This window comes from Dasypus novemcinctus, chromosome 3, assembly GCF_030445035.2.
Source record: "Dasypus novemcinctus isolate mDasNov1 chromosome 3, mDasNov1.1.hap2, whole genome shotgun sequence".
Taxonomy (NCBI): domain Eukaryota; kingdom Metazoa; phylum Chordata; class Mammalia; order Cingulata; family Dasypodidae; genus Dasypus; species Dasypus novemcinctus.
In genome coordinates, this window is record NC_080675.1 from 20029603 (window position 1) to 20051549 (window position 21947).

A 21947-nucleotide genomic window follows, 5' to 3' on the forward strand; every position below is an offset into this window, starting at 1 on the left:
TGTTGCGGGGCTGAGGCCTGCCCCCATGGCCGTTTAAAGGCTTGCGGCTGGTGTTAGGGATGCGGCAGTCGCGGGCCCAGTGGTATCCTTTTCCGCACCGTGGGCACGGAGTGGAAGGAGGCTGTGGTGGATGGCCTATGTTGGGCACGTCTGGCGGTGGCCGTGGCTTGTTGGGGCAGTCTCGAGCGAAGTGGCCGAGTTCGCCACAGCGGAAGCATTCGTTGGAGGCCGAGATGGCAGCGAGGACAGCCTGGGCCACGGTGGAGGCCTGGGCGTTGACTCCGGAGCAGGCGAGGAGCCAGTCGTGGAGGGGCTTGTCTCTCAGCGGCCTGATGATCGCCTTGCAAGTTGGGTTTGCACCCTCCTGAACAATGTCCTTGATGAAGGAGGTCTGGGCCTGCGTGCCAACAACCTTGCGCTCGGCCGCGGCCTGGACACTCGCCATGAAGTCGGAGAACGGTTCCTTTGGTTTCTGGAAAAGTCTGGTGAGTGGCTCGGGCGCGGAGGCGGCGCAGTTGCGGAAGGCACGGAGGGCACACTGCTTTAGCTGGAGGAAGAAGCCTTGAGGGAGGGCGACGTAGCTCTGTGGCATGGCGTAGCGCCCCAGTCCGAGGAACGCGTTGGCAGGATATCGGGTGCCGTCGCGGGCGTTCTCGGCGATTTGTTTTTTGTTCTCGGCAGCGAAATGTGCGCGCCAGTCAATAAACTGCCCCGAGGGAAGTATGCCTCTCGCGAGGGATATCCAGTCGTAGGGGAGACAGCGGGCAAAGGTCATACGTTCAAGGAGATCTTGAGCATGGGGGCTGGCGAGACCATCCTCTCGGATAGCGCTGCGGAGGGTTTGCACGTCTTTCGGGGAGAAGGGAACCCATATTTGGGGGTTCGCTCGAGAACAATTGGGATTTAGCAGATACATATCAGCGATTGGAGCAGTGGGGGGCTCGAAGAGAAGATTATTAGAGCGCGGGAGGGGGTGTCTATTCGGCGGCACATAAGATGGCGGGCGCTCATACGCATCATCTAGGTCGTCATCAGAAGATGACGGTTCCGGGTGAGGGCAAGATGACACCGGTTCCGGGTAGGGGCAAGATGGCGCCGAGGCAGGAAGGGGAGGGTACAACGGCGGATAGTCCTTCCGTGAAGAAGCAGTAAGGGGCGGGGAGTGCGACTTCTTCCTCTTTTGGGAGGAAGAAGGAGGGAGCGCGCCCTCTTGGGTGGGCTTTCCTTTGTTTCGTGAGGAAGAAGGTGGAAGTGCGCCATCTTGGTCGGAGTCAGAATCAGCGGCGCAAGGGGGGTCAAGCTCAAGCGCGGCCTCCAACTGAGCCGAGAGCGATTTGGCATCGGAGTCGTTACCGGGAGCGCCGTCTTGGTGGCTGCGCCCTTCCCCTGACTCATCCATGGTATCGCACGGGAAGGCCTTGGCCTCGGGAGTGGGCACACCTTGCAAACAAGCGCGAATGGCCACAAGAGCGGGGAGGAGGCTGGGGGGAAAGACCCGGCCCTCATGTTCCATGGCTGAGGCTACTCGTTCGATCAGCCGGGCATAAGTCTGAGGACTCCAGAGCGGGCAGGTGATGAGCCAGGGATTGAACAGGAGAAGTAAGTCCCAGTAGCGCTGAAGCTGGCGGACGGAAACTCTAACCTGGTTAGTTTCCAGGAGGGCAGCCAGGGCAGGAACCTGCGGGACCTGACGGGAGGAGAGCGAAGCACCCATTCTGGTTTGAATGGAAGACGCCGAAGAGTCCCTACCTTAAGCGAAGCGTGGGGGATAGGCGTCAGAGTGGGCCCCACCCACGTTGGGCGCCAAATGTGGCAGCGGTGGGCCTCCGGGAGGGTCGGTGGTTGGCCGGGCGGGCTCTCCGGATGGGGGCTGCCTCGCGGTCGAAGGAGAGGAGGGGGTTCGGCACAAAGCCGTTGGGCCCTCGCTCTCTCCGCTCAGGCACGGGGGACGCGCGGTGCAAGCAAGAACACCACGGAGACAAGGTCTAGGCACAAGTCTACTTTATTGTTGAAGGGGACATGGTTTTATAGGGGCTAGGGATACGTGAAGGGACTTGATTGGTGCCGGCAGGTGCTGTTGCTTGTGTAGGCGGTTACTGGACAGTAGGCGGTTACTGGACAGTAGGCGGTTACTGGACAGTAAGCTGGCTAAGAGGTTAGGAGCAAGGGAGGGGAAGGGGAAAGTGTGGGCTGTCTAGATAACGGCTAGGCAGAAGACGGAGAAGGGGAGAAGGAGGGGCAGCGCCAGCTGCCAATACTGGGCGGGAAGGAGACGGGGACAGGTTGGAATAGTTAAAGTGCTGAAAGAAAACAAATGCCAACCAAGAATTTTATATCTGGTGATACTTTCTTTCATAAATGAGGTTGAGATTAAGACATTCCTACATAAAAAACCCAGGGAGATCATCACTACTAGATCTGTCCTACAAGCAACGCTACAGGGAGTCCTTCAGACTTAAAAGAAAGGAAAATAGATAGTATTTCAAAGTAGCATGAAGAAGTAAAGACCTCTGCTAAAGTAACAATTTTGGTACTTATAAATGTCAGTACTGTTGTATTGTATTTTTTTATATGTAACTTTACTTCTTCCTACAGGTACTAAAATGCAAATAAATATGCAAAAGAGTAACAATAAATCTATGGCTTTGGACAAACCATGTACAGGGATATAATCTGTAACAAATACAAAGGAGTTGAGTATATGAAGGGCAGTTTACCTGTTCTGTAGTGAAGTGAATTATAATTGTATCAAATGTGATTGCTATATATTTAAGATGTTAAATTACACTCATGGAAACCACAACAAAAATTTATTAAAGATATATCCAAATAAAATGAGACAGGACTCAATATGATACAATACAAAAATAAATTAATGGAAGAATTGGGATCAAAAAAAGGAATAAGACAAAAACTAAATAGCAAAATATCAGAAGAAAGGCCTGAATGATCAAAAGTGACTTTAAATGTAAATGGATTAAACTCTCCAGTCAAAAGACAGTGATTTTCAAAATGGATAAAAAACATAACTATATGCTGTTTTAAAGAGACCCATCCTTCCTGGCCAGTGGTGCTCTGTCGTGGTCCCTAGGGGAGCAGCGACAGTCTCCCAGGTACAGCGGCGGGGACCGGGAGGGAGTGAGGGTTCAACAGTGAGCCCCTGATGCTAATGACTATGCTTGTGAGCTGATAAACCTAAAATAAGAACAAGGCCTAGAGCAACATTGTGCCTGGGAATTTCCTCCTGTCAGCCTTCATGTTACTCAAATGTGGCCAGTCTCGAAGCCAAACTCAGCATGTAAATGCAATGCCTTCCCCCCAGCATGGGACATGACACCCGGGGATGAGCCTCCCTGGCAACGAGGGACCACTATCAACTACCAACTGATGATGCAACTGGAAAAGGACCTTATACGGAAGGTTCAACGCGGATCAGCAGAATATCCATGTCTACATAAAATAACATGACTTTAAAATGCTGTTTGACCTAAAGTAAGGGGGAAATGGAAAGGAGAAATGAGTTTATATGGCTACGAGTTTCTAAAAAAGAGTCTGGAGGCTGGCAGAAGGATTGCCCTCATGCACAACTGAGCAGAGTCAGAGAGACAGATAAAGCAGATACAACCCCCAGATATTGGTTCCTTTGAAGGCTAAAGAGACCCATGGGAGTTATGGTCATGGCCGATGGGGTTAACTACCAGGGCAGATGGCCCCTCTTTGGAAATGGTGTTTATGTGTGATGAATCTGGACTCAGATGGGATCTCCCTTCATAAGACTTTCATGCTAATGTGCTGGAGGTGCAGTTAATGTTGGGGTTTAAGATATATTTAGGGGATTTGAATCTCTGGACTGACAATGTGATAGCCAGGTCCTGAGCCTCAACAGACTCCAGCACCTACAATCTGATTTATTGGACTTACCACACTCAGCTAAGATGGAGTTGAAGAAGGACAACCACCACATCATGGAGCCTAGAGTGATTACAACTGAAAATGGGAGGATTGCATCCAGCATCCATGTGGAATCTGAGCCTCCTCTTGACATAGAGGTGCAATGGACACAACCAATCCAATGTCCACATAGAAGAGGTGGCATTGGATTGGGAAAAGTGGACATGGTGGACGATGGGTATGGGGAAAGGCAGGAAGAGATGAGAGGTGGAGGCGTCTTTGGGACATGGAGCTGCCCTGGATGGTGCTTCAGAGGTAATCACCGGACATTGTAAATCCTCACAGGGCCCACTGGATGGAATGGAGGAGAGTATGGGCCATGATGTGGACCATTGTCTATGAGGTGCAGAGGTGCCCAAAGATGTACTTACCAAATCCAATGGATGTGTCATGATGATGGGAACGAGTGTTGTTGGGGGGGGAGAGGGGGGGGTGGGGGGGTGGGGTTGAATGGGACCTCACATATATATTTTTAATGTAATATTATTACAAAGTCAATAAAAAAAAATAAAAAAATAAAAATAAAAAAAATAAAGAGACCCATCTTAAATTTAAAGACATAAGTAGGTTGAAGGTGAAAGGTTGGAAGAAAATATACCATGCAACAGTAACCCAAAAAGAGATGGAGTAACTATACTTATATCAGATAAAATAGAATATAAATCAAAAACTGTTATAAGGTACAAAGACAGTCCTCAACTTTGATAAAGTGGTCAATTCAACAAGAAGATATAAAAGTTATAAATTTATATGCACTTAACAAAAGAACTCTAAAATATGTGAAGCAAATACTGATTTGAAGGGAGAAATAGATTGTCTATATTAATAGGAGGAGAGTTTAATATAACACATTCAATAATGCATAGAACCTCTAGACAGAAGATTAATAAGGAAATATAAGACTTGAATGATTCTCTAAATCAACTAGACTTGCCCAACATATATAGAACACTTCACCCAACAACAAGAGAATACACATTCTTCTTGAGTGTACATGGCTCACTGTCTAGGACAGACTGTATCTTAGGTCACAAAACATGTTTCAATAAATAAAAAATACTGAAATCATACAATGTTTCTTCTCCAAAGCACAATGGAATGAAGTTAGAAATCAATAACAGAGGTAAAAATGGAAAATTTAAAAAATATATCTGTGACAGTTTGAAGTTTTTTGTGAATCTCAAAAAAGATCATGTTCTTACACTAATCCATTCCTATGGGTGTGAGACCAATTGATTGCATCAGATTCAGTTAGATGCCTTCAAATAAATCACTTTTAATTAGACTGTTTTATGGTCTTTGATTGGGCTGCATCAGTGAGGAATGGACCAGGTCAGGTCTCTGCCCTCTTCTGCAGTCTTATATAAATCAAGAACTGAAAGCAGAAGCACACAGATAAAGGAATCCACCACTTTGACCTTGCCATGTGAGACAGAGAATTGCCTGCAGTTGCAAAATACAAAGAAACCCCAAGAGACTGGGCGAGGTCCTGGTGGTCAGAGGCTGGAATAAGCAGAGCATAAAGGCACAGAAAGAGGCCCCAAGAGGCTAGGCACACAGAGCAGGTCAAGGCTGAAGAGATGAGTCCTTCCACGTGATTGAATGCCCACATTTGAGCCTGGGGATGAAGCTGTCTGGAGAAGGCAGAGACCGAGATGGAGATCCACCATGTTTCCTTGACATGTAGCAGGGAGCCCAGGATCTGACCAGAGGTCAGTCTTTTGTGAGAAAGCATAAACAACCAATGGATTAAATAGGAAATAACAAGAGGAATTAGGAAATGTCTTGTGGCAAATGAAAATGAATATACAACAGACAAAATATTTTGGGATGCAGCAAAGGCAGTGCTGAGAGGGAAATTTATAGCTCTAAATGCTTACAGTAAAAAAAACTACATACCAATATCCTTTATGAATATAGATGCAAAAATCCTCAACAAAATACTAGCAAATAAAATTCAGCAGCACATTAAAAAAGTTATGTGCCATGGTCAAGTTTGATTCATTCCAGTTCTGCAAGGATGGCTCAATGTAAGAATATCAATTTATATTTATATTAAATTTTATATTTATATCAATTTTATATTTATATCAATATTAAAAGAATGAAGACAAAAAACAAGTCATCATTTCAAGTGACACAAAAAAGGTTCTTCATTGAGACAGCACCTCATCCTTATAAAAACTCATAGAAAACTAGGTATAGAAGGAAATTTCCTCACAATGATAAAGGTCATATGTGAAAAACCCATGGTTAACAGCAAAGCTCTTAGAGCAGATAAATGAATTCAGAAAAGTGGTGAAGTAAAAAACCAACAAGCAAAAATCAGTAGATTTTCTGTACATTAATAAAGAACAGTTGAAAGAAGAGATCAAGAAAAAAAATTCATTTAATAGCAACTAAAAGGATCAAATATCTAGTAATAAATCTAGCTAAGGATGTAAAGGATTGGTATACAGAAAATACCTAAATATTGTTAAAAGAAATTAAAGAACACCTAAATAAATAGAAGAACATGCCATGTTGAATCGGAAAATTAAATATTGTTAAGTTGTCAATTCCTACCCAAAATTTATTACAAAGCCACAGTAATCAAAACAGCATGGCACTGGCACAAAGACAGATATATAGACCAATGAAGTCAAATTGGGAGTTCAGAAAGTAACCCTCTCATTGGCTAAATGATTTTTGATAATGGGGCAGAGTTCTCACTTGGGAAAGCATAATCTCTTCAATAAATGGTGCTGGGAAAACTGGGATCTCCATATGATATATAATGGAATTGGTCCCTACCTTACAACATAAACACAAATCAATTCACAATGGCTCAAATATCTAAATACAGCATCAAAACTATAATACTTCTAGAAGAAAATACAAGGGAACATCTTCAGGACCTTGTATTAGGCAACGGTTTCTTAGCTTTTACACCCAAAGCACAAGCAACAAAATAAATTGCCCTTATAAGAACTTTACCACTAAAGTAAAATAAAAAACAACAAAGTGTGAGAAAATATTTGGAATCCTTTAAGGATTTAATATACAGAACATATAAAGAAATTCTCTAATTAAACAGTAAAAAGACAACTCAATTTAAAAGTGGGCCAATGGCTTGAATAGACATTTGTCCAAAGAGGATATACAAATGGTGAAAAATCATATGAAAAGATGCTCAACATTGTTAGCCATTAGGAAAATGCAATTCAAAACCACAGTGATGGGGAGCTCAGTGGTTGAGTGCCTACTTCCCATGTACAAGGTCCTGGGTTCAGTCTCTGCTACCTCCTAAAAATAAACAACAAAAAAACTCACCACAGTGAGATGCCGTTTTACACCTACTAAAATGAGTACTATTTTTAAAAATGAAAAGCTAGAAGTGCTAGAGAGAATGTGGAGAAATAGGTGCAATCATTCGTTACTTGTTGGAATGTATAAAATGGTGTTGTCACTGAAGAGGACATTTTGGCAGTTCCTCAGAAAGTTAAGTGTAAAATTACCATATGGTCTGGTAATCCCATTTTTAGTTTATAGCCAAAGGTTTTGAAAGCAAGGACTTTAACAGATATCTGCACAATGATGTTCATAGCAGCATTATTCACAATTACCAAAAGATGGAAGAAACCCAGGTGACCATCAACCAATGAATGGATAAACAAAATGAGGTATATTCACACAATGATATTATTTATCTGTAAAAAAGAATTTCATTCTGATACATGTAACAACATGGATGAACTTTGAAGACATTATGTTGAGTGAAAGAAGTCAGACACAAAAGGCCAAATACAGTATGATCTCACTGATATGAAATGATTAGAATTAGCAAACTCATAAAGTCAGAATCTAGAATGTAAGTTAATAGGGGATAGGGTGGTGGTAGGGAATTGGAATTGGAGTCTTAAATTGTACAGAGTTTCTATTTTGGATGATGGAAACATTTTGGTAATGGATGGTGGTTATGGTAGTACAATATTGTGAATGTAATTTAAAATACCGAATTAAATATTTGAAGGTGGTTAAAAGGGGAAATTTTAGGCTGTATACAGGTTTTGAAAATTGTTTTTAAAAGATTCATGGAACTGTAAAACACAGTGAACCCTAAGTTAACCCATGGACTGTAGTTAATAGTACTATTATAAAACGTGCTTTCATCAGTTTTAACAAATGTACCATACTAAAGCAAGGTGTTTATAAAAGGATAGTACATGGGATCCCTGAATTTTATGCATGATTTTTCTGTAAGCAAACAACAAATAAAGAATTCTTGCCTCTCCTTCAGCTAGCCAGCTTCTCTAAGGGAATTTAACCTCTTTATCTGAGTTATCTAGTTTACAATCTGCTGTATGGAATTCCCATGATCACATGAGCCAATTCCTATAATAAATCTCCTAATATTTACATATATACATATATACATATGTATATATATGTGAGTCCTGTTATTCTGAAAAATCCAACTAATACAATCTATCTTTTTGGTAGTTTATTATTCTGTGAGTCCTGTTATTCTGAAAAATCCAACTAATACAATCTATCTTTTTGTTAGGTTGTAAGTCTTAGAATCCAAGCAAAATAAAGAACATGAAAGCATTTTGACTGTGAGGCATGATATAAATGTGTGAGCACTATTAGATATAGTTCATGGGAAACCTTGAGTCTATTTATATTCTTTGCCTGCACTGCCTTATGGGTCTATCAATTAAAAAAATCCACTTCTGCTGTGTAAAGGAGTACTTCTCTTCAGTTGTCCTAAAATTCCCCTTCTCAGACTCCAGGCAGTATCTTCGAGGATTGTAAAGCTGTGCTCTATCATTTCAGCGTTGGGCTGGAGGATTCCTGGGCAACCTGACTTATATCTCTGACTCATTCCTTTGCATACCTTATGAAGTCACTACTTGCGGCCTTTCCTTAGTCTCTTTTCTGGACCAAAGGCCTACCTCAGAGCTTCCATTCTCTCCTATGATGCAGGGGCCTGAAGCATTTAGTGGTTTTATTAAACACACATTTGATTCAAAACATCTCTTCCAAGAACTATTATTAATCTACATTTGTTTCAATACGTTTTTGCCTTCCCGTTCTCATAAGAAAATAAGAAATGGACACAAACATAAAGAAGACATCAAAACAAAATATAACTTAAACCTGGCAACTCATACCTAACAAAAGAAGTAAGCAATGATGTGATCTGGGCTATTAAGCATTTTTTATTATTCAGTTAACTCAATATAAATGTACTGAGTGGTTGCTATATCAAACATTGTGCTCAGAGCTGGAGATTCAGAAGAGGCTTAAAAATTGTTTCTTCTCTGCAGGGGTCTTTTGTTGTTGCTGTTGTTGTTGGCTTATATAAAGGGTATATTTTCAAGGTAAAATCTTACAGTTACAAGACCCTAAAGAGTCCAACTTAAGATTGATTTCTTATCCAAAGTCATTTGCCACGTGTCGAAGCAAGATGGCAGGCAATGTCTGTGAAGGTTCAGCCTTTTTCTTCCTCTTAAGGTTCCATGGGCCCAGTTTCTTGTGATCTCAGCTGTAGGCTGGCATAGGGCTCACCTCTTTCCCCTGAGCTTGTTTCTGCTTCTGCTCGCTTCACAAGGTCAGCTGTAGCTCTTAGGCAAATGGCTCATCTCTCTTTTGGGGCTGCACGATCAAAGTCCTCTCCTCTTCTGTGTCTATGGAGCTCTCTCTTCAAGTGTGTACCTTATTCTATGTTTTCCTTGAGTAGTGTCCATTTATATAGCCCACCAAGGCTAATGTCACCCTAATGATGTAGTCAAATCAAAACCTTAACATAATTTAAACAAAGACATCTCAGCTGAATCTAATACAATCAACGGTTCTTATACTCAGAAGAATAAATTAGTTTACAAACATAATCTCTTTTGGGGGTTCATAAGTAATCTCAAACTGCCACAGAGCCGTATCTGTTTTCAGCCTAATTTCTATAGCATTGGTAAAATAAAATGTATGTGTAACCTACCAAGCTCCTCAGGGTTGATTAAAAGTTTCTATAAGAAAGTATATAGGCCTGTTTAATTTGACATTAAGCAGATCCTTTACTTCCTCTTTGTAAAGAAAAATGTATGTTATAAGCATGGAATACTTCACTCATTCTTTGATCCTTATTCCCGTGAGACTTAGAGGCACTAGGCATGATCTGTATCTTGATGTTAACTAGAGCAGAACACTTGAAAAACTCCCCAGCCCCTTCCTAGACATCTCAACTCAATAATTAACTTTCTTTGTTTTTCAAACCTATATAAAAGCTGTATGAAAATCTCTCAATTTTGGGGCAGATTTAGGACTGGTTACATCTCCTGTCTTCCACCTGGTTATGAAGCCACTTTTCCTTCCTAACCTAGTTTGGTGTGTCTGCCCATTCCACTGTGCCGTATGATGAGCTCATGAACCATTCCAGGCACCTTCAGTTTGGCAACCAAGAGGGGACTGGCGTCCTCATGAGGAGAACACTGCTTGGTGGACTCTAGGTCTGAGGCAGGTAGAGGGAAAAACAGGTGTAATACGGGGCATTTTTGGGACTTGGGAATTGTCCTGAATGACATTGCAATGACAGATACAAGCCATTATCTGTCTTGACATAACCTACAAAACTGTGCGGGAGAGAGTGTAAACTACAATGTAAACTACAATCCATGCTTAGTGGCAATGTTTCAAAATGTGCTCACCACTTGTAAATTATGTACCACAGTAATGAAGGACGTTGTTAATGTGGGAAAATGTGGGAAGTGGAGGGAGTCGGCCATATGAGAATCCCCTCTATTTTTTATGAAACATTATGTAATCTAAGTATCTTTAAAAATATATATATGTATATATGTATATATTTTAAATGACACATGCTCAGAAGAAGTACAACCTCACACATGAGGTACACAGAAGAAATCCTGTTTTCCTTCACACCCTGCCACCTTTAGAGATACCAGATGTTGAAGGCAAGTGATTCCTGTTCCAAATCTCACAGTAAAATACTCTGACAGCTACAGAGTCAGAACCCAAAGGGGTCTTTACTTAAAGCACCTTAGGGAATGGAAGGAGGAGAATGCTGAGATCTATGTTGGTTCTCTCTGCTTGTTTGGCTTCTCTCCATCTTATTACGTAGCAGTCTATCTTCTTGAGCCCTCTCTTCTACACAGGTTTACTGTTCAAGCCACTTTAGATATCTGGATACTGGCATCAGGAGACAGGTGGGTGAGCTAGGAGGAGAGAACTTCTTAAGTGCTCAGGGAGCTGGAGGGAGCATTCAATACTGAGAGGAGGGTTGGCAGATGGTATCAATGGATCCCAACCCTTCAGATGCATTCATGAGGGAAGGGGATGGTAGTGGTGGCTTTTACCCATCATTTTATATATTTCCAAAATTCTTATGCAGCAATGCAAATATTCCTTGTTTGATCATAAAGGATATGCTTAATTCATTCAGTATAGTTTTTAAGACAAAAAAAAATCTTCAGAAACATGAGGTCTGTGAAGGATTTAAAAAGAAATATTAGGCTCACTTCTCTGTGGTTCCCTTTTTTCCTGGCCTTTGCTTAGCTCCTTTTTATTCTTGAATTGCACTGTTTTCCAGGGATTTCTGAAAGCTTGAGGTCTCTGTTTTCTGTTTGGCCTCTATGTCACACTTGGGAAAAAACCTGAGGGGGAAAGTACAACGGAGAAATTTGGACTCTTCTCCCTGTAGGTTTTGTCTCTCAGATCTTGTTTTAATTAATTAAAAAAATTTTAATACAGCTTTTATTATTGTATACAGTGGGGTGATTGATCTGATACAAGTTACTTTGATGTAACCAGAATAGAAGCCTCAATAATATATGGTTTTAGATGATGCTAATTTATTATAGTTATTATTATTTTTAGTTAGTCCAGTAAAAATAATTTATTGAGAAATGGGGGAAAGAACAGAGCTTGCTGAGAAATGGGAGAAATGGAAATATACAGAGAGATTTGGTGGGGCTCCTCCAGGCAAAGAAAACCACTAATTTATTATATATTACCCAAACTTTCCCTTTGAAAGTTTTAGAAATTAATAATCCTTAAGAATTTGATACTTATACTCTGCATTTTTTCTCAGCCTATGCATTACTTGCAATGGACTAATTGGCATATTTAGCTGGTAGATACCTCTTTACTTTGGAACCAATGTATCCCCTCCCCCCTTTTCAAGATTCTCTTCAATGTGAAAATATACGTGTGCTCAAGGATACTTTTTCCAAGTCTTTGTAAAGCTTCAAAAATTATTTTTTAAAAAATATTTCAATAAGTTGAAGTAATTAATGGCATTCGCCTGTATATTTAATTATTCTTGCTTGGGGATTTAAGTCAGTATCGGGTTATAGAATTCTCAAATCCTATACACTCCAAATATAAAGGTTATTTTAATTAAAAAATTGTAGATAGCTAAAAAGTCAGAAACTAGAGATTCAAGGTCTGAGAAACCAAGATTTGATGAATGTTTCTGATAATGATGAATCAAAGTCTGAATATTTTCTAAAGAGCTTAGAGTTTAATTCTGTGCTGCAGTTTCCCCTAAATTGAAAAAAAAAGAACTTAAAAATATTTTAGAGGTGTTTAAAAGACACCTAGCCTCCTTAATTGGAATTATCTTCATTGACTTGTCTATCTCTCTAGCTGAAATTTCCACCCACATTCCAAAACACTTGAAATTTCCTAAATATCTTCAATTATTATACCTATTATATGCACCTGCCTTCCTTTCTGTTTGAAAATTCTTCTTAATCTGACTCAAACACTTATTCATTCCTAGAATTGCAGCTCAGCTATCATTTCAGAAGGACATTTTTTGTTCCTTCTCAGACAAGTTGATCACACTGTGTAGTGATGCTCTGTTGAGGAGGCTTACAACAATAGATGATGTGTTCTCTGGGTAGGCACCTGCAGCCCCGAAAATAAGGTCTGACTCAGAGTATATGTTCCCAAATGTGTATTGAATCCCTCCCCAAATTTATTAAATGAATCATCCAGTGGGTCTGTAGAACATTTAAAATAGTAGGAAAAGGAATAAAGTTTTATTTTTCATCCCAGGGTGACTAATACATTTAACATCTTTTAATTCAATTATTTGAAGAGACTGTCAAAACAAAGGAATAATCACCTTATGATGACTAAATTGTGGGGGAATAATATTGTACCTGGGGTATTTTTTATACTCAGGCACATAAAGGGTTGTGTACTGTTGGGGAAATAACTACCAAGCACTTTGCATTTTTACTCTGTTGTTAATGGTGAAAGACCCATCGCCAAGGCATTTTAGAATGAAGAGTTCTCAACTGAAGAGTTAAGAGTTTCTCAAATTTAATAGACATCCAAATCACCTGGGTATCTTGTCAAAGTGTTTATTTTAGTAGGGTTCTGGTGGGGCCTGAGAGCCTGAATTTCTAATATGTTTCCAGGTGATGTCTATATTGCTGGATTGAGGACAACTCTTAAAAAACAAGGATCTGCAAGGATGAAAAGATTGACAAGACTCTCTTGATAGCAAAGTTATGGTAATTATAATCCCAAAGAGTCAGTCACTCAGTTCTACATGTAGCAAGCACATAAATTCATTCTTGGGCTTTTCTTGTGATATAGAGATGAACATTAATTTTTTTTTCCTCTGCAAATTTGATCTTATACATGATTAAGTATAAATTGCTTGCTAGGAGAAATAGTAAATGAGACTTCACAGTGGGAATAGATAGAAAACTCAGCTGTTAGGTAGTCAAGGGAGAAAAATAGAAAAGTAAATTATTAGCTAGATTTATTCCTATTCATCATATAACTTATAAGAATAACAGGATATCAATTAACGGCTAGATACCATCTTCCTCCACATTAAATATGTTAATTGACATGGCATTGCTTAATCTTGTTATAAACTAATTAAATAGCTACAGATTTGTTTTTGAGGGTGAATGAACAGTTGGTTATCAATGGATAGCAGTTGATGTGGACTCTAAAATATCCTGCTCTGAGTATGAAGCCTCTGCTTTGTGTCCTACCTTGTAGGACTTGGAAGCTATAAAAGATGAAACACCAGAGATAAGGGAATGTCACCAGTTCAGTTATTACTTCCAGGATCTAAATGATAATCTTGCTTTCTGGAAATAATAGTGATGATGATGAGAGTCAGAAATGTAAAATTAAAAATAAAGTTGCTGAGGGCAGGGAAAGGGAAGAAGAGGTGTGATATGGGGGCATTTTTGGGACTTGGAGTTGTCCTAAATGATATTGCAGGGACAGATGCTGGACATTATATATCCTGCCATAACCCACCGAATGGACTGGGGGAGAGTATACACTGCAATGTAAACTATAATCCATGTAGCATAACAGTGCTCCAGAATGTATTCGCCAAATGCAATGAATGTGCCACAATGATGAAAGAAGTTGTTCATGTGGGAGGAGTGGGGTGGGTTGGGGTTGGTGTATATGGGAACCTCTTATATTTTTTAATGTAACATTTTTTTTGTGATCTATGTATCTTTAAAAAAAAAAAAGACAAATAAAAATAAAAAAAGGTAAAGTGGATTAAGGCTAAGTGGGTAGACCAGTAGGAAACATGAGGTCACAGACTTACGTTGGAATCTTAACTCCAGATGTGGTCCTGAATATCCATTTATGTAGGAGAGAGGAGCTCAGGGGCAGAAATATGGTTTGAAGTTCAAGAGATTTGTCTTCAAACCACATTAATGAGGTAAGCATTCTATTTTATAAACATAGAATGATTATTTGGGATTCTAAAACTTCCTGTTCCCATCCAAAACTCCAAAGCCACCCCTTGTACTGTGATTGTTAATTGGAAATGTATAAAGATGCTCCAATATATATGTAAAAATGTGTGATAGCTTATAAAGAACTACCCAGATTATAGTTTATTTTTACTTTTAGGATCGAAAGAAAAAAAAACATAAGTGAAAGTGAATGCTGTCTGAATCTATGTTGAACCCATTTTTAAAGAATTGCAAGTGAAGTTTTTTTAAGCATCTGTAAGAATGTAATTACGCTCCCATTGCCTAATGTATAGACTTAAATTCTGACTTAATTATTCTGCAAGTAAATTTATATGTCATTTATGTAGTAAATCTTGGCAATTGCTCTCACAGCTATCATTGGAAATGTAATTAACTTGGGTTAGATAAGTTTTTACAGTGAGAACTAAATGCAGGGTAATACCATGGCATTATTTAAAAGGCAAAGGCCAAATACATCTTCTTTCTAAACTTTTTTTTGTTTGTTTGCAGTTCCTTTTCCCAGAAGCCTAAATGCTGAGTTTGTTTCTTTTTCTAGCTTCATATTTTAGTGCCTGAATTGGAAGAATTCCTACCCTTCCCTTCCCATTGGTTCCCTGCCATTCTATTCCTTTCTACTCTCTTCCCTTTTCTTAAAACCATTTTAAAGAAAAATAGTTCTACTCTATGTATTACATTTATTTATTTATTTATTTTTTTTTAATTTTTTAATTTTTTATTGACTTTGTAATAATATTACATTAAAAATATATATGTGAGGTCCCATTCAACCCCACCCCCCCACCCCCCCTCTCCCCCCCCCCCCAACAACACTCGTTCCCATCATCATGACACATCCATTGGATTTGGTAAGTACATCTTTGGGCACCTCTGCACCTCATATACATTGGTTCACATCATGGCCCATACTCTCCTCTATTCCATCATGTAGGCCCTGTGAGGATTTACAATGTCCGGTGATTACCTCTGAAGCACCATCCAGGGCAGCTCCATGTCCCGAAGACGCCTCCACCTCTCATCTCTTCCTGCCTTTCCCCATACCCTTTGTCCATTATGTCCACTTTTCCCAATCCAATGCCACCTCTTCTATGTGGACACTGGATTGGTTGTGTCCATTGCACCTTTATGTCAAGAGGAGGCTCAGATTCCACCTGGATGCTGGATGCAATCCTCCCATTTTCAGTTGTAATCACTCTAGGCTCCAAGGTGTGGTGGTTGTCCTTCTTCACCTCCATCTTAGCTGAGTGTGGTAAGTCCAATAAATCAGATTGTAGGTGCTGGAGTCTGTTGAGGCTCAGGATCTGGCTATCACATTGTCAGTCCAGAGATTCAAATCCCCTAAATATATCTTAAACCCCAACATTAACTGCACCTCCAGCACATTAGCATGAAAGTCTTATGAAGGGAGATCCCATCTGAGTCCAGATTCATCACACATAAACACCATTTCCAAAGAGGGGCCATCTGCCCTGGTAGTTAACCCCACTGGCCATGACCATAACTCCCATGGGTCTCTTTAGCCCTCAAAGGAACCAATATCTGGGGGTTGTATCTGCTTTATCTGTCTCTCTGACTCTGCTCAGTTGTGCATGAGGGCAAACCTTCTGCCAGCCTCCAGACTCTTTTTTAGAAACTCGTAGCCATATAAACTCATTTCTCCTTTCCATTTCCCCCTTACTTTAGGTCAAACAGCATTTTAAAGTCATGGTATTTTATGTAGACATGGATATTCTGCTGATCCGCATTGAACCTTCCGTATAAGGTCATTTTCCAGTTGCATCATCAGTTGGTAGTTGATAGTGGTCCCTCGTTGCCAGGGAGGCTCATCCCCGGGTGTCATGTCCCACGCTGGGGGGAAGGCATTGCATTTACATGCTGAGTTTGGCTTCGAGACTGGCCACATTTGAGTAACATGAAGGCTGACAGAAGGAAATTCCCAGGCACAAAGTTGCTCTAGGCCTTGTTCTTATTTTGGGTTTATCAGCTCACAAGCATAGTCATTAGTATCAGGGGCTCACTGTTGAACCCTCACTCCCTCCCGGTCCCCACCACTGTACCTGGGAGACTGTCGCTGCTTCCCTAGGGACCACGACAGAGCACCACTGGCCAGGAACCCAGTACCCCCCCTACTGTGGTTTTTAATTGTTGTCACTATGAGTATATCCAAACATTGCCATGCACCCTGGACATATGTTCTGTACCGCTCCCTGTCAGTCATATATCACCTGTCATTGGTATCCCATACCAGTATCCCTCCATTGCCATTGTTGAAACACTCTGTGATCCAGAACTCCCCGAAATTTGAAGCCCAATATAATGTCATGTTCCCTTACTAGGGAATGGCATATAGCGATGAGTTTAAAGGATAGATAAAGAACTTGGATAAAGTTAGATAAAGAACTTAGATAAAGAATGTTGACTTGAAAAAATTCCACATCCTATTTTTTTCTTTTTTTTTCTTTTTTTTTTTTTCCCCCCCCCCCCCATAATTATTCAGCTTTTCTTCACAGGAGTCCTAGACCACAGCAATGTATATATATAATATACAGCACTCCCACACATCCACCAGAAAACCTTTTCCCTTCCACAGTGATACTCTTACGCCCTATTCATATCATATTTACTTAAAGTGATGTACAGAGTCTGAGACATTAGCTTTCTAACTAGGTGACATCTGTGTTTACATTATGGTGCATACTTTAGGATACACAGTTCTTTACATTTTTAGTTATCCTATGTTTTACATTATGGTTTACATTATCAGTCTGTCATCTCCTATATGTTATGGTGTAATATTACATGTTTTATATCCATCCTTGTGTACTCTCAAGAAACTCCTCTCTTACCCCCCATTTACTTTGGTTCCACACATTTAACGTCCATTTTCCCTTCCACCTTGGTGCCCTCAGTGATAGCCAACCTCCGTTTCCTGAGGAGCCACTTCCAGAGATAGATGGAATAGTGTTCAGGGCCTAACTTGCTCAACTGCCCCAATGCCCTGGGAGCCACCCTTTCTCTCGAGGGATACAGTTCCCTCTATTGGATGGCATTAGTCCTCCCCAGGATGTGGGTCCACCCCCACTCTCACTACTTGGGTTTCTACCCCATGGTGTCACCCACTCTGGCAGAATGAGCATTTAGACATTCCCCAGGAGCCCGTCCTGCACCAGACCCTCCCCTCCGAGCATTCTAAACAGGTAACCCTCTTTATTATATTTTGATATGATTTTCTCAGCATTTTACTCTCCACCAACACCTGACCCTCTCCTGGTTCGTATGCTACCCCTCCCTCCCCCCACTTTTGGGCAACGTTACCCACCCGTCCCTCCCCAGCCACCCTCAAACCCGCAAAGCCCCAAGCAAAGGCAACCCCTCGCCCCCCTTTTATCTCTTCTTTGTGTTCATACTTACCACCATCTCGTCTTAGATTCCACCCCTGCAGACATCGGCTCATATCCTTCCTCCACCCTCCGATTTCCTGCAAGCCTATCGTTCAGTCTCTTGCTATCTAGGGCAGCTTGTTTATTTCATATCATTGAGGTCATGTAGTATTTGTCCTTCAATGTCTGGGTTGCTTCACTCAACATAAGGTTCTCAAGATTCATCCATGTTATCACATGTGTTTGTAGTGTGTTTGTTCTTACAGCCGAGTAGTATTCCATTGTGTGTATATACCACATTTTATTGATCCACTCGTCTGTTGATGGGCATTTGGGTTGATTCCAACTTTTGGCAATAGTGAACAATGCTGCTATGAACATTGGTGTACATATATTGGTTTGTGTTCTTGTTTTCAGTTCTGCTGGGTATATTCCCAGCAGTGGTATTGCTGGGTCATATGGCAAATCTATGGCTAGTTTTTTGAGAAACCGCCATACTGTTCTCCAGAATGGTTGGATCCTTCTGCATTCCCACCAGCAGTGGATGAGTGTTCCCCTTCCTTCACATCCTCTCCAGCACTTGTATTCTTCTGTTTTTTTCATAGCTGCCAATCTTATGGGTGTAAGATGGTATCTCATTGTGGTTTTGATTTGCATTTCCCTGATAGCTAGAGATTTGGAACATTTTTTCATGTGCTTTCTTGCCATTTGTATTTCTTCTTCGGAGAAGTGTCTGTTTAAGTCTTTTTCCCATTTTTTAAATGGATTGTTTATCTTTTTATTTTCAAGATGTAGGAGTTCTTTATATATGCAAGTTATAAGTTTCTTATCAGATATATGATTGCCAAATATTTTCTCCCACTGTGTGGGCTCCCTTTTTACTTTCTTGACAAACTCCTTTGAGGTGCAGAAGGCTTTAATTTTGAGGAAGTCCCATTTATCTATTAGTTCTTTTGCTGCTCGTGCTTTTGGTGAGATATTCATAAATCCATTACCTATTACAAGGTCCTGTAGATGTTTCCCTACACTGCTTTCTAAGGTTTTTATGGTCTTGGCTCTTATATTTAGGTCTTTGATCCATCTTGAGTTGATCTTTGTATAAGGTGTGAGATGGTAATCCTCTTTCATTCTTCTACATATGGCTATCCAGTTCTCCAGACACCATTTGTTGAATAGGCCACTCTCTCCCAGTTGAGAGGGTTTGGTGGCTTTATCGAATATTATGTGGTTGTATATGTGAGGTTCTATATCAGAGCTTTCAATTCGATTCCATTGGTCTATATGTCTCTCCTTATGCCAATACCATGCTGTTTTCACCACCGTAGCTTTATAGTATGTTTTGAAGTCAGGTAGTGTGATTCCTCCAATTTCGTTTTTCTTTTTCAGTATGTCTTTGGCTATTCGGGGTCTCTTTCCTTTCCAAATAAATTTCATAGTTAGTTTTTCTAGTTCCTTAAAGAAGGCTGCATTGATTTTTATTGGGATTGCATTGAATGTGTAGATCAATTTTGGTAGGATAGACATCTTTATAATGTTCAGTCTTCCTATCCATGAACAAGGAATAGTCTTCCATTTATTTAGGTCTTCTTTGATTTCCTTGAACAATCTTGTATAGTTCTCAGTGTATAAGTTCTTTACCTCTTTAGTTAAATTTATTCCTAAGTATTTGATTTTTTTATTTACTATTGTGAATGGTATTTGTTTCTTGATTTCCTCCTGATCTTGCTCATTATTGGTGTACAGAAATGCTACTGATTTTTGCGCATTGATCTTATAACCTGCGACTTTACTAAACTCATTTATGAGTTCTAGAATCTTCGTTGTAGATCTCTCAGGGTTTTCTATGTATAGGATCATGTCATCTGCAAATAATGAAATTTTGACTTCTTCCTTTCCAATTTGAATGCCTTTTATTTCTGGTTCTTGCCTCAGTGCTCGAGCAAGTACTTCTAAGACAATGTTAAATAGGAGCGGCGACAGTGGGCATCCTTGTCTTGTTCCTGAGTTTAGAGGGAAGGAGTCTAGGATTTCTCCATTGTAAACAATATTGGCTTTAGGTTTTTCATATATACTCTTTATCATGTTCAAAAAATTTCCTTGTATTCCAATCATTTGGAGTGTTTTTATCAAGAAAGGGTGCTGTATTTTGTCAAATGCTTTTTCTGCATCAATAGATATAATCATGTGATTTTTTTCCTTCAATCTGTTTATATGGTGTATTACGTTGATTGATTTTCTTATGTTGAACCATCCTTGCATACCTGGGATGAATCCAACTTGGTCGTGGTGTATAATTCGTTTAATGTGTTGTTGAATACGATTAGCAAGTATTTTGTTAAGTATTTTTGCGTCTAGGTTCATTAGAGAAATTGGTCTGTAATTTTCCTTTCTTGTGATGTCTTTGTTTGGCTTTGGTACTAGGGTAATGTTGGCATCATAGAAGGAGTTGGGTAATGTTCTTTCCGTTTCGATGGTTTGGAATAGTTTCAGCAGGATTGGTGTCAGTTCTTTCCGGAATGTTTTATAGAATTCACCTGTGAAGCCATCTGGCCCTGGGTTCTTCTTAGTTGGGAGATTTTTAATAACTGATTCTATCTCTCTGCTTGTGATTGGTTTGTTAAGATCATCAATTTCTTCTTTTGTCAATATGGGCTGTTTATGTGTTTCTAGGAATTTGTCCATTTCCTCTAGGTTGTCATTTTTGTTGGAATATAGTTTTTCAAAATATCCTCTTATGATAGTCTTTATTTCTGTGGGGTCAGTGGTGATATCGCCTTTCTCATTTCTTATTTTGTGTATTTGCATCTTCTCTCTTTTTTTCTTTGTTAGTGTTGCTAAAGGTTTGTCTATTTTGTTAATCTTCTCAAAAAACCAGCTCTTGGTCTTGTTTATCTGTTCAAGTGCTTTCTTATTTTCTATTTCATTTAGTTCTGCTCTTATCTTTGTTATTTCCTTCCTTCTTCTTCCTGTTGGGTTACTTTGTTGTTGTTTTTCTAATTCCTTCAAATGTGCAGTTAGTTCTTCAATTTTTGCTCTTTCTTCTTTTTTGATATATGAATTTATGGCTATAAACTTCCCTCTCAGTACTGCTTTTGCTGCATCCCATAAATTTTGGTATGTTGTGTTATCATTATCATTTGTTTCAAGGTAGTCATTGATTTCTTTTGAGATTTCCTCTTTGACCCACTGTTTTTCTAAGAGTGTGTTGTTTAATTTCCAAATCGTGGTGTGAAATCTGGGCTTCTTTCCCTTGCAAATCTCCAGCTTGACTCCACTGTGGTCAGAGATAATGTTTTGTATGATTTCAATCTTTCTGAATTCGTTCAGCCTTTCTTTGTGGCCTAGCATATGATCTATCTTGGAGAATGATCCATGTGCGCTTGAGAAAAATGTATATCCTGCTGTGTTTGGGTGTAGCGATCTATATATGTCTATTAGATCGAGCTCCTCTATTATACTATTCAGATGTTTTGTTTCTTTGGTGATTCTCTTTTGAGATGTTCTGTCCAGCGTTGATAGTGGTGTATTAAAATCCCCCACTATAATTGTAGATGTATCTATTCTTTCACTTAGTTTTTCCAGCGTTTGCCTGACGTATTTAGAGGCACCCTTGTTAGGGGCATAGATATTTATGATTGTTCGATCTTCTTGACAGATTTTCCCTTTGACTAAAATGTAGTATCCTTCTTTGTCTCTCACAATTGTTTCACATTTAAAGTCTATTTTGTCTGATATTAATATAGCTACTCCTGCCTTTTTTTGGTTATTGTTAGCTTGTATGATTGTTTTCCAGCCTTTCACTTTCAATCTCCATGCGTCTCTGGGTCTAAGATGTGTCTCTTGTAGA

At 40.0% G+C, this 21947-nt stretch overlaps 1 long non-coding RNA gene across 1 annotated transcript in view; it reads left to right on the forward strand.

Annotated features, from left to right (window-relative positions):
* Positions 1-21947, forward strand: part of LOC139438637 (uncharacterized) — a 154886-nt gene that overhangs the window by 94487 nt on the left and 38452 nt on the right. The gene's annotated exons all lie outside the window — the stretch shown is intronic.